The following is an 18884-nucleotide window of genomic DNA, read 5'->3' as shown; positions in this document are numbered from 1 at the left end:
AGATTGGTGTGTCTCTGCTAAATGTTTTTATTTGGGTTTTCAGAGGTTTAAGTTCCATTGCATTGTTGCATAGTCCTTGTTGTTCTTCTGTAGGCGTTTCGAATGTGATGAGCCTCTTAGTTAGGACCTCTGTACTGGTAGCAAACCTTGGTGTTCTGCTACTTATGGGGAGTCCACTTGGCCTACTATTTGTTATCGGCCACATGATTGTGGTTTTACCAGGTCGATGGATACAACTCGGTTCTCCTTTTTACCAGCAAGTGGCGGTAGTACAACTGATCTTGTCCCGTTGACAGACAAGACAGGAACTGCTTTTCTGTAAGAAGGCCCAAATTCCTTCTTTACCGCGATCTTCTCCCTGACTAGATCCCCGACTTTTGGAATCCAGACAGGTCTTGCTGGGACAGGTGGTGGTTCTTCAGTGGTTGTTGGCTGTTGTTTCAACTTTATGTTGCTCAGGTCTTTTCTTGTTTTGTTTAAGTCCTGCAAAATAGCCAAACGGTCTTTGATATCAAAGCTTTTTTCTTTCACCACTGAAGTCTGACTATCAAGGTCAGAGATCAACATCCTAGTTCCAAATAATAATTCGTACGGACTGAATCCCCTCAGAGAATTTCTTGGCAAGTTATTTAGACTACGTTGGACACTTATTAGATGTTTGACCCACCCAGCTCCCGAACCTAATATCCTTTCCGCTATAGATTGCTTTATGCCTTGGTTTTTTCTTTACACCATCCCGTATCCCTCAGGAAGGAAGTGAGAAGATTCCCGCTGTGCTATGCTCATTTGGCCATGTTTCCCCTCAGGCTGGAGGGCTAGAGTGAAAACAATGGTCAAACGTAGCATGCTCTTAGCGTATTTGCCATTTAGACTCGCAAATCTTTGTATAACAGTCCAGACGTCAGCCGAGTGCTGGTGATGTACATTATAAGTGGAAACTAGCCTGTATATGTTAATCGCAAGCCTTGCTTTTTACTCTTGATTTTTTCTGGAGTGAAACGACGAGGTATTACACTGTTTCTTTCCCCACTGCGATTTCTGTTGCAGTTTGGGCCGTTTTTCACAAACATGGTGTGATGCAGGCTCATGCCTGGCCACCAGTACCGTGATTGTAATTCTTCCAGAGAATCTTTTAGTTTGAGGTGTCTGAGACCCTCGCCCATATGTGCGTCTGCGATTAACAAGTTTCTCCTGTCCATGTTTGGAATCACTCTATCCCCCACTCCAGGGATTCGAGCAAAAGGGACGGAGTTTGCATCGATTATGTATGTATAATTGAGTGGATAGTTGATCGGTAGCGCTGAGCAGTCGCCTTTTAATGACGTTTTCACCGCCAGCACTGTTTCACCGTCAATGTATTTTAATGTACGCTTTTTTCGAACTACGGGAGCCGATTTAGTTGCTACCGCTGTGGCTGTGTCAGCCAATGAATTCCCTGCAACGTGAACGCCATCACGTTGATGACTCAGTGTATGTATCACGTGAGTCTTTGGTAGTTCTTTTTGTAAAAGAGCTATTTGTTCCCAGAGCAGTTTCTGCTTTATTGTTGTATTTGTGTCATCTTTGTAACCGTTTTGAATCCATGTCTGCAAATCGTTGTTATATGATTTGACGCAGTAATATGAATCTGACACTATAAGTGTCGGGAATTCGCGATCCGCATTATCTAGCGCCATTTTCAAAGCTAATATTTCAGTTTGTTGTTCTGAATTAGTTTCTACTGAGTGTGTTTTTGTTAATAGAGGTCTTAGTTTACCTCCGCGCCACACTTCTTTTGTAATCCCACATGTGGGGTTGTATGCTTGTTTTCCCCAAACGGGAGGTTGAGCATGTCCGTCTGTATAAATTACACAGGCGTAATGTCGTAAAGGCAGAATGTCGGTTGGAAGAGGGAATGTTCTTGCATATTCTAGATTTTTTAATTCCTCTAGTTCTGGATCAAAGTAGTAGTATACTTTGTCCGTTGTAATTGAATTCACCCATTGTATCCATTCCGGATTCAATGTCGTTGTTGGTAAATTACATGGGGTTGTTAATGCCTCAAAGGCTGATTCAGCTGTTCTGACAGTGATATGTCTACCGTCAGCTTGATCTTTTTCTCTAGCTATTGCGGTTTGAACTGCATGAACAATTTTTTCTTTAATGCTGAATTTCTGTTCAGCTTCTGTGTACAAATGTGATTTGAATGCAATTGGTACCTTTTCTCCCTCATTAGAGGTCAGGTATGTGAATCCGCATCTCCCTGGGATGACTCGGATCACAAGATTGCGTGTGTTATCACGTGTTTCTAATTTTTTTTTAATTAGCATGTCTGTTTGTAAGGATCTCAATATTTCTGTGTGTTTTTGAGTCCAATTAGATCTTTTAAAATCTGGTTTTATTAGATCATAAAGGGGTTTGACCCTTTCTGCGTAATTTGCAATATATGTTCTTCCGAAATTTAGGAAGCCTAGAATTGACTGTAGGTTTTTTAGTGTTCTAGGTGCTTGGAGTACGGCACATTTTTCTAGAAAATTGTCAGCCAGGCTTTTGCCTTCACTTGATAATTCATATCCTAAGAACAGGACTGTCAGATGGGCAATTCTGGATTTTTTAAAGTTGAATTTGTAACCCTCTGCTGCGAACCCAAGTATTATGGTGTTCACTCTCTTCAAGTGAGTCTCCAAGTCATCATCTGTTAAGTATATGTCGTCGACATATGATAATGCTTCGTCGTCATATATTTGTAGTAATTCTGTTACTCTCGCTGAGAATACTCCTGGGCTGTTCTTGTACCCCTGGGCTAACCGACAGAATTGTTTTTGAGTGCCATTTATTGAGAACGCAGACAAATATCTGCTCTCTGGTGCTATGTTTTGACAAAAGAATCCATTAGAGATGTCTAAGGTTGTTTTGTATTTTTTGCGCACTATGTTATTCATTAGTGCAGCACTATGTGAGTTTTGCACTGGAAAAGTTTTGCAACATGAGTTAAGGTGTCGGTAATCCAAAACTAGACGGTATGAATTGTCTGGTTTGGAGACCGGAAACAAAGGGTTGTTCATTTGTGAGGTGCAAGTTTCAATCACCCCCTGGTATTCTAGCTGATCTAGAATTTCTTTTACCTGTTATTTTGCTTCTTGCTTAATTGGGTACTGCCTTTGTGCAGTAGGTTGTGATTTTAACTGGATTTTGTGAGGAGGAGAGTCCTCATCCCATCCTACGTGATTTTCATATAAAGCAGGAGCTAGAGCTACTGCCCACTTTCTAGCAAGTGTGTATTTTTTATGAATTGGGATGTGATTTGAGAAGGCAGGCATAATTATTTCTTCGCCATGAGGGCACTCCCTGACAAACTCTGGTGGCCAGTCTTTTTCAGCTAGAAGGATGTCATAGCCCTTGGAGAGATTATCCCAAAATAGTCCCCTTATTTTTCTAGTCTTATCTCCCTCTATACGTAATGTTATTTCGTATATTTTGTGAGGTTTGCTAACTCTGGTGTCTGCAGTTTCCACTTGAAGATATTCATTCGTGTCCACTGTCTCCAGATGATTCATAAGGACTTTGCGAGCTATGCTCACTTCTGCTGCGCTGTCTAGCATTGTCTGAGCCCATTCTCCGTTTTTCAGTTGTGTCCTCAGTATTCTCGGCATTGTTAACTACCTTTATACTGGCTACCTTCTTTTTTGGAAATTGTAATTTCTTTTTTAGCTGAGCAGGTTCCTTGTCTTTGGACTTGGCGTGCTCTTCTCTTTGTTCTGATCGTCCTCTTCTTTCCGATTTCTGCGAGGAAGTCTGAAAAGATTGAGAGGGACGTGTATCAATGTCTTGATATCTATCAGGCTTCTTTATATTATCCCTATTTCTAAGGTTATATCTTTTCCCAGAGGGGTCACTCTGGGGTGACCTGTGTCTTTGGTTCGGAGATTTTTCTCTTCGCCTTGGAGACCTGCCTCTGGACTGGAATTTCTTTTCTTTAGGATTGGATTGTTTGTTTCCATCCCAGCTCTTTTTCTGTGATGTTGAATTATTATTAAAAAATATTTTTTCAGGACTTTCAATCAGTTGTGGTTTTACTGGTATTCCACCTAAACTATCTCTACCTAGTTCCTCATAGGATTTTTCTATGATTCTGGCAATTTCAGCTGGTTGGTCTGCTATATCTGTCTCCTTTAACCTCTGACGGATCGCCACGTTTGCTGCTTCTCCCTTTATGTTGGCTAATAATATAGCCGAGACCTGCTTGAAGTCTTTTAGTAATTTCATACCAAGAGTTAAAGCGGGTTCTGGACCGTATTCGTCTTGAATTTGTTTTAGCACATCTGGTATTACCGAAATGGATGGAACACCGTGCGTTTTTGTGTAAATGGAAGCAAAGACTGTACCCCAAGTGTCACAGTCCTCAATGTGTGGTGCGATTCCCATTGGAAGACAGATAGTCAGAATCCTGTGTTTTTCTAACGGGGTGGTGTCAGGAAACACCGCCTCTATTTGGGTTATTTTCTGTGCCAACCAGAATGGTATTTGTTCCCGTTTAGCTGGTACTTTACCTAGGCAGGACTGTATGTTCTGTGGTGTAATTTTATTTGTGTTCCCCTGGTGAGGGGTTAGCTGTGGAATTTTAATTGCTGGCTGAATTGTAGAAGTCCGCATCACATACTGGACTAATTGTCTATGTATTTTTATTAATTGTTTTAGCTGTGTTAAAAGGTTTGCTGCAGACATCCCGTCGATGTCTGGATGTGGTGTGTATCCGGCTAGGACCGGCCACGTTGCTCCTGGTCTACCTAAGGGACCGAGCCTGGTGATGTGATTATTATGTTTTAGGGCGCCATCAAATAAGAGCAGGTGCTCTTGAAATTTGAGTGGTACTTCCACCTCCTCGAAAGGAGTGTACGTTTCAGGAGGTTCCTCTATTTTGTAATAGTGGAAGTACTTCGTTACAGCATTTGCTGCAGGAAAATTTATCCATGAATAGTATACCTCTGTCTGCCGATCTTCGTGTGCCTCAATTACGAATATGACTGTACCACCTCTAGGTGTCAGTCCATTTTCTATAAGTTTTAAAGTTATAGATTTCCTTTTAATGACCGGGATGAGTATTATATCCGGGTCTGCGTCTTGCAGTGCAGTATCAGCTGCTGCGAGTTCAGTTGCTAATCTAACTGCCTCTCTTTCATCATCACTGTCTACCATTTTACCGACAGGATGGTTACTTTGTTTGTTTGCAGATCAGGTTTCTTATGGAAACGAAGATTAGATGCACAATATTTTGGAACGGTTTATCCTTCAACGTTGACTAAACCAAGTACCATACATAGGAGTTTCCTCCTGCGAGGTTTTGCCGGATATTACCTTTCACCCACTCCAGACGTCTTTGGAGTATTATGGGAAGAAGGGGTCTGAGTGAGAAAGCACGACTGAGTTACTTTAAATGTCTTACGTTAGTTTTATCGCCCTTTCCAAACGCGTTGGGCGCCATGTAGTGTAGTTCCTATTATCCCAATAGGCTCTGCGCATTGGAATAATACCTTCAATAGTAAAGGCCTAGACCAGACGTTAACTAGGTCTACTACTGTCGATATTAGACTTAAAGTTTTGGGTTTGCCAGCTAGCTCAGAGTTCACTAGAAACTTTCTCGAATGTTCAGGAAGGAATTAACTTCCCTGATTAGACAAGAAGGGATTTAGTTTCTGACAACCATAGAACATGACAACTTTGCTCTCCCCTAATCAAGAGTGTATCTCGAGAGTCGTGTGAACAAAAGGCAATTTATTTTACTCAGTCAGTACGTGCATTCTTAGTCTCATCAGATTGTAGAGAAAAGGAAGAGACGGGCGTGTTCAATAGAAGATGTTATTTATTGATCAGTCTCTTTTCTCGTACAAGAGAAATGGATCGATATTATTGCAATACTTATCGTTAAGTAAAGTGCATACATTAAAAGCAGAAGTATAAAATAATACTGTAAAAACATTGATATGGTTTCTAAGCCATATGAAGGTTTAAAATGAATAAAATATATTACATACACATATACATTTGACTAAACGCACTCAACTGGTGTTTCTAAATACGCCTACCCCGTGTACCTGACCTAAGCCTAATACGTGGCCGGGAATAGAACGTTACAGTTTAAGTTAAGTTTGTTTTGCCAAGTGACTGACTAAAGAATTCTCTGTGAGGGGTTATTCAGTTCTGTACCTGGAAGTTAGGATGAATGAGGGATGGTATCTCTCGTCTCTAGTCTCGATATTCCAGGCTGCCTGCGAGGGCTACCCGGAAACGCCGGTGCTGGATTTCTCGGCAGGAGAAAGCAGCGCGTCTCGTTCTCAGCGCGTCAGGAAGGCGGGGCTGCGCCAGCGGGGTCTGCTCTGCTCTGGGCTTCGGCAAGTATGGCTGCTCCGTCTCGTCACCACCGCGTGTGTTTGCATAGGGCAATATCGGTAACATTTATACCTTTAAGGTGCCGAGATTGACGTAAGGATGGACATAGATACGTCAATAAGGATGTCATACGACCAGGTCGTTAGCACATTCTTTTGCTGAAGTTCTTGGTGAAATCAAAACAATGGCCGCAGGGGTTTTTCCCAGGTTGTCATAGGTTTGATTTGTTATGAGAACTCCGTATGCCTTATCAGGGGCTGGAGGAATATCGCTTGTCTAATTAGATCGCAAGCGTTATGACCTAATCAGATAACACGTTCCTGTGCCGTAGTGTGGCTTCGTCAGATAACGGTATCTGCATCATGGGGGTTTGCTGCCTCATGGGCTGACTGCTAGTTAACTTGTTGGTTTGTTAACCAGAATAGGGTCAGGAATAGGGGGATCGATTCAGAACCTATAGGAATACATCACACTACCGCAGATACCATAGCGATGTCCGTCTGTTTCGTGGTACGAGTATTCCTCGTTTGAGGTTTTGTCGCCATCTCACAAAGTTCTGCCGCCGATGATATACCCGCGCCCCAACGAGCCGGGAAGCCGAGCCAGACGAACGCCGTCCAACCCCTCGAAGCTGCAGGAGTAAAACGCGGAAGCCGGATGGACCGGAGCAGCCCTCTCACCCGGTTCTCAATCAACCGCAGCCGCAACATCCAGTTCCAGTTTCTTTCCGCTCTCCTCTGATGCCGTGAAGCAGGTACACCACTGCTGCTTAGCCACTCAAGCTGCAGATACTCGTTCGTTTCTCAGTCGGCTCCCAGTCAGCTCCTCGTCCAACGCCGTAGGCAAAACTCCGCTTTTGTCAGCGAAGAAAGTATCCTCAATCCTCAGTAGAAAGTCTTTTGATTATTTAACTTTAGTTGTAAGTGCTGGCCATAGTAAATGTGGAGCCGCAGTAAGCGTGACCGGACCCTTCAGCAGCCGTACTCTGACTTTAACTTTTCTGACAAAATAATAGTAGCTCCTTCATGCTCTATTCTATCAATAGCTTCCAATTTTATAATTTCTTCATTTTCTAACTTCAACATTTTTTCATTGAAGATTGCACATTCTTGCAGAGTTGGCATTAAGCATATCACTGATTTATTTTCAGCAGTTTTTCTATATATATTCTCTGCACCAACATATTCCTTTGGAAACAAATTTGAAAGTAATCGTGCCTGTAAAGCTTCTTTGCCATGTTCACTCACTTTTCCAATTCTTATATCTTAAAGACAACTTTTATAATCAGCATCCTTTGCCTGTCGCATATTTTGAGTTAGTTCTGTATATTTGAAATATAACCATATATTAACATTTCCAATGCTTCCCAGGCACTTTCTGGTATCTTCATGTGTAATGGTTTTAAACACTGGTTGTCCTTTCACAGGAGTTAGCTGTAGTGGGAAACATCCTTTACAACGCAACTTTTACCACGCAGTGCCTTTACGACGCAACTTTTACAACGCAAACCATTACAATGCATTGCGCTGGGAGGTGCTCTAGGATAGGGAATAGGTTTAATTTACTGTCCAACACCTTCCCTACTATCCACGGGGACTGGAGTTGGAATAGTAAATTAAAGTTTTCACTATCCAGCGCCCCAAAGCACTATGCGTTGTAATGGTATGCATTGTAAAAACCGCGTTGTAAAAGCATGCGATGTAAAAGCATGCGTTGTAATGTCATACATCCAGCTGTAGTAGATCTCCAAAAACGATGATATGTTTGCCTCCAAATAACACATCATACTCTGTTTTAAGAATTTGTTGCATTCTTAAATGCACAAAGGCAAGCATTAAATTTGATACCATGCCTACCTCATCAATAATGAGAATTTTCATTTTTTTCAGGACTCTGGAAACTTCACAACAAGCTTCTCCAGATAGCTTGTGGTCTTCTAATTTATTTTCGTGCTCTACTGGCAGCATCAATAAACGATGTAAAGTAATCCCTTTAATGTTATGTGCTGCCAACCCAGTTGGAGCAGTAACAACACAAGAGAGTGACGATTCAGGGGCATATTATCAAGGGGGTTTATCTCCGCTTTTTTGGCTTTAAAAGCCAAGAAAGCGGAGATAAAGTTATCTCCCTATTACCTAGCTGTCGCTAACACCAGTTAGCGACAGCTAGTAGGAGATAGCGACCATCTTGGGCCCCACTTTGCATGTCAGGGAAATTTATCACTAATGACATGCAAAGTGGGCGTGCCAAGATGTTAGCGACTGGAAACAGTCGCTAACATCGCTATCTCCTATTACCAACTTTTGGAGATATTCACGCTAAGCGCGAATATCTCCAAAAGCTAACACCTGCCCTGAGCAGTTCTAAGCCATGTTATCCAATGGGAGGTGGATAACATGGCTAAGAGCATTAGCTCGGTAATGCATGAATATCGCTGACTTTTCAGCGATATTCATGCATTGCGGCCGATTTTTATCGCATTTGCGATAAACCTTGGTAATACCATGGTTTATCTGCGGGAAAAATCGCCGCAGGTCTGCGATAACTTTTTGTCTCTAACCAAGCAATAGCGATAATTATCGCTATTGCTTGGTAATATGCCCCTCAGTTCTTTTCTGTAGATAAGTTGTAATTGCTTTAATTAAAAAACTTTTTCCAGTTCCTGCTTCTCCACTCACGTACAGTCGGACAGGTTTAAATGACGTACATGAGCACTCTTTTTTCTCATGACATAAACCATGCTCAATCTGCTCTGTTACTTCATCATATGTTTGTTTTTGCTCAACATTTAGTTGTTTTTCCAATTCTTCTTATGTTCAAAATTATTTTATTGAATTTTTGCAGAGAAAAGACACAACGAGACAAAACAGAAAAATACAAGTCATATCAGTAAATTACAAGCAATTAATCAAGAACAACTATAAATAATCGGTCATAAAAAATTGCAATACAATACGCAATAGACAATCAAAGGAGAAACCAAAAGCAGGAGAAGGAGGGAGGGGAAGGGAAGGGAGTAGAACATTTCATAGCATAATAAAGTTAATAAATAGAGTTACCAATAATAAGCTAAAAATGAGTATAATAAATAATAAATGAAACAATAACAATGTATAACATGAGTCATAACAGTAAATATGAATCAATAGGAGACCAAAAAGATTGAAAATGCATAGAATTATGATGAACACCTTGTAACGATAATTGAGCACCTCTTCTTGTAAAGATAATCCAAGACCACCAAGCATGAACTGAAAAAGAAGTAGCATCCTTCCAACAAAAAGTAATTGATTTTAACGCAGCTGAAACCAAAAAATTAAACAACTTTGCCTCAGCATCTTCAAGAGGGTGTGTCAAAACAACTGATTTGCAAATTAATAATTTATAAGAAAGCACATCAGAAATAGGCAAAATTTTCAATATTACATCCCAAACTTCAGACCAAAATTTCATAATAACAGGATAATCAAATAACATGTGACGTAAAGACCCAGGAGATAATTTACAGTTCCAGCAGAGATCTGATGGTAATAATTTAGCACGTAATAAACGGAGTGGGGTCCATAAAGAATTAAACAAAATGTATGCATTAGTTTGATAAAGTGATACTGGTAACCATCCAGAAGTACTAAAGGTCCAGATTGATGACCAAGAGTCAACAGATAGGGACATGGAGAGCTCAGCATTCCAAAAACATTACATCAATGTTGGTGCCCAATGGAGAGGTAAGTTTTTTTTATAAAAGACTGAAACTGCTTTAGAAGATGCAGAAACAGTATTGAGGTAAATTAAATAATCAGCTGAGGATCTAGATGGAATACCATTTGGGAAGGAGTCTAAAATGGAGTTAAACAAAAATTGGTATTTTAGCAAATCGGACTTTGGCAAGCCGTAGTGTAATTGGAGTTGAGCAAAGGGAATAAGTGCACCATCAGAAAAAACATCTTTAAGAAAGAAAATGCCTTTGGTAATCCATGAGGACCAAAAAGTGACATTTCTATTTAATTTTACTAAAGCACTGTGCCAAAGTGACAAATGTACCGTAGAAAGTAAAGGAGAGGCAAACTTAGAATCCAGATCATTAAAAATTAATCTGGATGATTTGATTATGGACGAGTAATGTACAACCTTAGAGGTATGAGACATGGTTAACAGGGAGGGTAGTGGAAAAGGTTTTACAAGTGATTTTTCGATATGAAACCAGACAGGAGGCTTAATAACATGTGAAATATTAAGCCACAACGAAATCTGTTTTAAGATAAAGGCCTTATGGTACAGATAAAAATCAGGGAGGGCAAAACCTGCCTGGCATTTAGGAATCTTCAATTTTTTATAAGCAATACGAGGAGGTTTATTATTCCAAAGAAATTTGGACAATAGTTTATCAATATCTTTATAAAAGTTGATTGGGAAATGAGTGGGGATCATGGCAAGGGAATAAAATATTTTTGGGGCAATATTCATTTTTATAGATTCCATTCTCCCCCACCAGGAAAGATGAAGGGAAGACCATTTAGAAGTTTTCTGCTTGACATATTCAGATATAAAATTATAATTTAATTTTAATGTAGCATGTAAGGAAGATGAAAATAATATGCAAGGTATTTCAACTTGTTTTTTTGCCAAACAATATCAGGTGAGGGTAACATATCGGGAGTACAAAGCATATTTAAAGGGAAAAATTCAGTTTTACTAACATTTAATGTATACCCTGAGACAGCTGAATATTTGGAAATAATGTCAAGTAAAAACGGAACAGAAGATAGAGGATTGCTAATAAACAATAACACATCATCAGCATATGCTAACATCTTTAATGGTGATGCCCTGATAATCCTCACACCTACATATGGAATTAAGAAAAGGCTCTATTCCTAATAAAAATAAGAGAGGGGAGAGGGGAGATCCCTGACGTGTGCCTCTAAAAAGGGAAAATTGAGTAAAAATGTGACCGTTAATAAACAATCGGGCAGTGGGAGCATGATATAAAGCCGAAACCATACGAATAAAAGAGGGACCAAAATTAAAAGACAATAAAGTTTTAAATAAAAACTGCCAATGGATTTTATCAAAGGCCTTTTCTGCATCCAAAGCCATAACACCAGCAGGGACAAGGAGTGTAGAACTCTGTTCAATGACATGTAATAATGTTCTAGTGTTGTTAGCGGAGTATCTGTTCTTCATAAAACCAGATTGATCTGGGTGAAAAATGGAATGGAAGATAGGAGCTAATCTAGATGCAAGGATTTTAGCATATAGTTTACAATCTTGATTAATTAAAGAAATGGGACGATAATTGGAGACAAGGGTAGAATCTTTATCAGGTTTAGGGAGCACAATAATTAAGGCTTCTGAAAAAGAGCCCGAAATGGTACCTGAGGAACCAAAATGTGAAAAAATTTGGTATAAAGGAGGCAATAGATGAGATTGGAATTCTTCATAAAATTCAGCAGGGATGCCATCAGGACCTGGAGATTTATTCTTTGGGAGTGATATGATGGCATTCAGGATTTCATCATTAGTAATTGGTAAATCCAACCCAAGTCTGTCAGAAGGAGAAATGTGAGGTAAATGACATGTGTTTAAAAAAGAATCAATTAAGGAATTATCACAAAGATCCGGTTTGTTATATAAGTTGGAGTAAAAGTGTAAAAATTCCTGAACAATATCATTATGGGAGAGTGCAACTTTCCCTTGAGGGCCCCGAATGGAAGTAATTTGTGTTTTGTCCCTTTTAATACGAAAATAATTTGCGAGGAGTTTCCCAGACCGATTGGAATTAAAGCGAAATCTAGCATTAGATTTAGAGAGTTGGACCCCAGTCCTAGTACTAAGGATAGCATTAAACTCATATCTAAGTTTTTGTAGTTTCAGTTTATATTGAGGATCATTGGAAGTAATAAATAAACGCTCAAATTTAGCTATTTGCTTCTCTAGAAGTTTGATGTTAGAGTTGAATTGTTTATTCTCATGGGCCATAATAGAAATTGTAGAACCTCTAATGTAAGCTTTAAACGCGTCCCATCTATTTACTATAGACGTAGAGTCTTCCGGATTGAACAGAAAGTAATCCTGAATCGCTTGTAATAATTTAGGCTTATGAGTGTCGTTAAGGACAATTCCAGTATTCATACGCCATCTAGTTTGCTTAGCAAAAGTGGAGGAAACATTCAAAACAAAAGAAATTAAGGCATGGCCTGAGATATCAATAGTACCAATGATAGGATTAGTTGCAGATTGAATAAGAGAAGGGGATAGCAAAAAATAATCAATTTTGGAATGGGAATTATGAGGGTTGGATAAAAAAGAAAAATCTTTACCAGTGTGAAAGTGTAATCTCCAAATGTCAGCTAATTTGGTGGTATGAATAAAAGCTTTAAAGGCATGGAAAGCCTTGGATGGTCGGAATCGAGTGGTAGATAACCTATCTAGCAATGGGTCAGCAATAACATTAAAATCCCCTCCAAGAATCAATGGAACTTTTCCCAACTTTAAAACTTCAGTAGAAATAGTAGCCCAAAATACTGGGTCATCTGCTGTAGGGCCGTACATATTAAACAAAAAGAAAATAGAGTCATGAATTTTGATTTTAACTATATTATACCTCCCTTCAGAATCTGAAACCTTACTGAGAATTTGGCAATGTAATCTTTTAGCAAAGAAAATAGCGACCCCATTTTTCTTACCTTTGGCAGGTGAGGAGACAATAGTATCTGCCCATTTTTTATTCATGTACTGTAGGATCCTATCTTCAACATGAGTTTCTTGAACAAAACAAATATCGGCTTTGCAACTACCTAGATAATCTAGAATTTTCGTACGTTTAATTGGATGTCTCAAACCCTTGACATTAAGAGAAACAATTTTAATATTATGAATATTAGCCATTGAGACTTAGAAGGAAGGAAAGAAAGCAATCAGAACAAGAAGAAGAAAGACATAGCCAAGTTAAATGAGTAACTCTATATAGAAAATATGAAGGGAAAGAACAGAAAAGAAAGAGGAAGGAACAAACAAGAAACATAAATAGAGGCAAGAAAACGCACACCCGTTCCACAAGTATGGCCATGAACCGTTGAAGCCCGTGAATATAAGATTATGCAAAGATGTGACAAGTGAAGCCAAACTAGACGAACTCAAGTATTAGGATCATGAGTGTCTGGTCAAGAAACAGCCGAAGATCTTCAGGTCGTTGGAAAGATTTAGAGATATTGTCTTTCCACACACGCATCGTAGAAGGATGTATGACGTTACAACAAAGGCTATTACAATGCCTGCCTTTACAACGCGGTTTTTACATCGCAATCCATTACAACGCATAGCGCTTTGGGGTGCTGGATAGTGAATAGTTTAATTTACTATTCCAACTCCAGTCCCCGTGGACACTAGGGAAGGTGTTGGATTGTAAATTAAACATATTCCCTATCCTAGAGCGCCCCCAAGCGCAATGCGTTGTAATGGTTTGCGTTGTAATGACCGCGTTGTAATGGTAGTGCGTTGTAAAAGTTTCGTTGTAAAGGTTGTTCACCATCGTAGAAGGATCAAAAAGTCTGTATTTAAATCCAAGGCTTCTCAGCTGTGGACGAAAGGCAGAAAACTCTTTACGAATAGCCACAGTTTCTTTAGCAAAGTCTTTATGAATAAAGATTTTGGTTCCATTCACCAATAATGAAGGAATTTCTCTGGCAGCCTTGTGAATGAGAACCAGATGATGATGACGCAGGACCTTGAATATCATTTGCCTGGGTTTAGTATGTCGAGGATTCCGATGTGAAAGGACTCTATGGGCTTTATCAATCTCAAATTTTTCTGCGAATTTAATATTCAAAAGACCAGGTAGAAGAGATTCAAGATATAGACGACAATTTGTCCGCTCAACATCCTCAGGCAAATTAAAAATACGAAGGTTGTATTGCCTATTACGATTTTCCATATCCAATAGTTGAGCATGCATTGGAACTATTTTGCCCATTAAAGGTGTGAAAGCGTCAAGTTTATTTTTTATTATCTTGAATTTTAATGGCATTGTCAGAAACCTTCCTAGACATAGATGCCATATCTTTACGGACGTTTTTGACTTCTGAGGCAATAGTATCAGTATTTAAACGCAATGCTTTAATTTCCTCCAAAATAAGTGCCAGAGAAGGCTCTGAGGATTCTACCGCCTTAGATTTGGTTGGAGGAGGAGAAACCTGCTGCTTCCTTTTATTAGTAATTGAATTTTTGGAATCCATTCTGAGGTGAAAAAATTCTCAACAGTACATAAGAATAATAAAATGAAGAAAACAACCTCAAAATGTGAGAAAAAAGATGGAACTAGTGAAGAAAAACACCAAAAATCTCTTCAAACTACAGGTGCAGCAGCTAAATAGGACTGTAGGCGTGGCTAGGCCCAAGCCAGGCTCTGTCATAAATATTACTCCGCCCCCAGGCACTCAAAGCCGGTAGTACCTGCACGGGAGACTGGGAGCAGGGACCATGGAGCCACGAAGAACACTTCCGCCGAAGGAAATCGTCCAAAATTCACTCCACAGGTAGGAATTAGCAAGTATAGGCAAGCGCCACTATTTTCACCAACTTCCTGACACAAAATTTGTCGTTATAGGGAAATTCGGGCCGTAGTAATCACGGAGCTCCGGTGGCGGCGGCCATCTTGGTTGACGCGCTCGCGCGTCTCCATTCCAATTCTTCTAAGTTTATTACATCCTCCTGAGCTTGTTCCATTGCTCTTTCCACCTCATCCATGGCAGTGCTGCTTCATTATGGATAATTGGTCCTCCTAGTGGATCCTGACTCAACGAAGCAAAACTTTGACTGTCTTGAGAACTGTCTCTGGTAATCTCTGCTGCAATTATAGCTTCTTGCTGTATATCCACGTTCTACATTTGGAGATAATTGGTAAAAACAGGACATTCTATAGTATTTTTTAAGCATGAGCATAAAATTCGTTCCGCTCGCGGATTTTGCGCATTTTCAGCAAATTCGCAATCCGCGAACTCTCGCGAACTTGCCGAAAATTCGTAAAATCCGTGCGAAGTAGATTTTTTGCTTGGTCGCACTTGCCAACTAGAATACTATACAATTTCGCGGGAGTAAACACTTGTGAACACGTAGATGCGGCGGGCAGCGACAATCTCGCAATTGCGAGATTGCAGAATTTGCAATTTTGCACAAGAAATCCACCAGCAGGCAGCATAAACCTTGAAAATTATGATTTTTATCAGAATAACTCCTCAGGTTGACATTTGCCTGCACCTTTTCTTTGCAAGGAGTCCATTTTGGGGGGGGTGGGAGGGAGGAAGGAAGTGCCCCACAGTCTCCAACTTCCTGTTCCTGTCCAGCAGGCTCCTCCCAGTGCTTTCTTCATGTGCTGGTCACTTTGATTTGGATCTTGACCTGGAAGGATTACTTTTTGTGGATGCTGCTGGATATTTGGATTTTTGCAAAACTGAAAGCACTCAGCAGGTGCAAAAGTTCAATCTTATCATTAGTAACCATTCCCTGTAGTGCTTCCTGAGGGGCCCCTTCAGAGTTCATTTGCCTACTTGCAACTATTCTATGACCCTGCTCTGACCCTCACAGCAGGCTCAGAGAATAGCTACAAGTATACAACAAAGTTCCTGCTAAAAAAATTACACTGCAACAGAAAGCAATTACAGACAAAACTGAAAGTACTCAGCAGGTGCAAAAGTTCAATCTTATCATTAGTAACCATTCCCTGTAGTGCTTCCTGAGGGGCCCCTTCAGAGTTCAGTTGCCTACTTGCAACTAGAGGGCACAAAGGTCCTGTGAAAAAAATTTGCACTGCAACAGAAAGCAAATTACAGATAAGGAAGCAGGTGCCAGCCAGACTGGAAGTTTAAATTCAGTGACACATTAATCAACCCCAAATTAATTCATGTCAGTTGAAGCAGGGCAGGTGTGCTTGCTTTTTTTCACCCCCATAATCCACAGTGATAAACCAACCAGAGGGTGGCAGTGATGTACCAGAGGGTGGCATGGGTGTACCAGAGGGTGGCAGTGGTGAAACAGAGGGTGCTGTGAACCTGTGATGATGAACCAGACGTAGAAACAACATAGTCGCGGCCGTTGCGAGCCGACAAGTAAGTTCGCAATTGCGAACTGGTACACAACCCTCGCGAACTGGCAGCAACCCTTGCGAACACAAAAAAAAAATCCGCAAATTCGCGAGAGTTCGCGGATTTTGCGGATTGCGAATCCGTAAATACGCAAGTTCGCGGATTGCCAATTAGCAAAAATGCTTAGTATTTTTGATTGCGTTGAATGAATCTTCATAACTGAGAAAATCTCCAAGTAGTTCCTCTTCTGTACGCCATGCTTAAAGAGTTGCACAAGAGCTAAATATTAAAATTCCCTTTTGTCAGGTGTTTCGCAACTCAGTGTTCGATGATTAATCAAATGTCCTTTTCTTTGTTTCACCAGACATCCTTCAGATCCAATCACAGCATATACTCCTTTATTGATATCTTCTGTAATGTTCTTCTTAAAAGTATAGCTTTGCAGTACTTCAAAGAGACAAACATTCTCAAGATGATTACTTCTATTTGGATAGTATGTATACAACATATTTAGCTTCAAAATATCTGTACTGTTTGGTTCTCTCTCTGCTACATATTCAATTTCTTGTACGGATTTCAAAACTCGGTTTCGTGTTCTTGCAAGACCTAAACTCACCAAATGATTGTTCTAGATTTGGCATATAGACTTGCAGATGATAAGCGATCTGAACATTCATATGCTCCAATTTCTCGATGAGACAACATCTTTAAACTGTAGCTGTACAATTTCTTGCTTAGGCTCTTTTCATGAGAAATTTCTTCCCACATTTCCTTTAGTTCTGTCTTTTCAGAGTTTGTAATGTAAGAAGTTACATATCAAGCCACAGCAATGGAGTTGTCTGCAACATATTGAATATCCATGTTTGCATTCCACATGGACAAAATGACTGGGTTATAGTCATTTATATACTTTGACTCTTCATTTCTTCTTAAGTTATAGGTATTTTTCGGTGATTTTAGTTTCATAGTATGTCGCAAAGATGACACAAAATTGTTCACTCTTCCTTTTGATGTTACTGGTCGTGGAAATCTAAAACGACGTTTTGTGTAGAACTTGTCCTTTGATCTGTACTTTCGACGACAGTATTTTCCACAACGATGGGTTTGAAACCGCAAGACTTGGGGCCCGATGTAGGTAAAAGTCATTTACCGATTTTAAAATACCGATTTTCACCGAATCGGTATTCTGAAATCGGAAAATGAGATGTAGAGAAAAAAAATCGGTAAAATACCGATTCGGTAACATTCGGTATCGTGTTTCGACACTTACCGAATCGGTATTGACCGATTCGGTAGATACCGATTCGGTAATGGCAATACAACCGTATGACCCAAAAAGCCCATAGGAATGCATTGGCAACACCGAATCGGTATTTACCGAATCGGTATAAATACCGATTCGGTAAATACCGATTCGGTAAACACGGAATCGGCAAGCAAAAGTGAAACTAATGAAAGCAGCCAATGAGGTGGAAGCACCCTCCCCCACCCTAGCAGGGAGTGGCAACCCAGGCAGGTGCAACTCATCAGAACTTTCTGGAGAGGCAGCCAGAGCTGAGCAGTGAGAGTGAGCAGCGGAGAGAGTGGTTGGAGATCTGTGAACACAGTGGAAATGGCAAGCAGCTCTGAGAGCCAGAAGGCTGAGAGAAAGCGCAAGGTGAAGTTCAGAAGCATGGAGCTGCAAGTATTGGTGGAGGAGGTGGTGAGGGTCCACAGGCAGCTGTATGGGAGGCTGTCCCTCACAGTCCCTGAGTCTACAAAGAGGAAACTGTGGAGTGCCATCAGTGAGAGGGTCAATGCTGTTGGTGTGACCCCCAGGAGCATGGATGACCTCAAGAAGAGGTTTTATGATATCCGGAGCCTCACCAAGAGGAAATTGGCGGAGCTCCACAAGCAGGCAGGACTGACCGGTGGAGGCAGGAACCCCGCGTCCCCCCTCACTGAACTGGAGGAACTGGTGTCCACAACGATTAAGACAGAGAGTGTGGTTGGAGTTGGGGACATGGACAGCTCAGCCAGAGCTAAAGCAAAAGGTAAGAAGCATGCACAGCATGACACACCCAACCAGACACCTCCCCATTGGCCCCAATGTACAGCCAAACCCCAGTCCAGTACTGCTAGCAAAATACATGAGCAATGCATGATGGGAAATGTAGATAGCTAATGTAGGAACAATTTACAGTGCACATTAAACTGCGATGCACTTTAAGAAAGAATCAGAGTAATGAAAATGACATGTGCAATGCATTTATTGTAGTGACAGTAAGACATTTCCGCTCAGTTGACAAATGCTACTTTATTCCTAGGGGCGCCATCAGGTAGTGGAGCAGCAGCTGCACAAGTGTCAGCTCCAGCAACAGCGGACAGTGCGGTGGCAGGGCCAAGCAGCATGGATGCCTCGCAGGAGGTGGAGGACAGCAGTGCCATGGCCAATGCCAT

This window comes from Lissotriton helveticus, chromosome 1_1 (assembly GCF_964261635.1).
Source record: "Lissotriton helveticus chromosome 1_1, aLisHel1.1, whole genome shotgun sequence".
In the NCBI taxonomy this organism is placed as follows: domain Eukaryota; kingdom Metazoa; phylum Chordata; class Amphibia; order Caudata; family Salamandridae; genus Lissotriton; species Lissotriton helveticus.
This window is presented reverse-complemented; position numbering follows the sequence as displayed.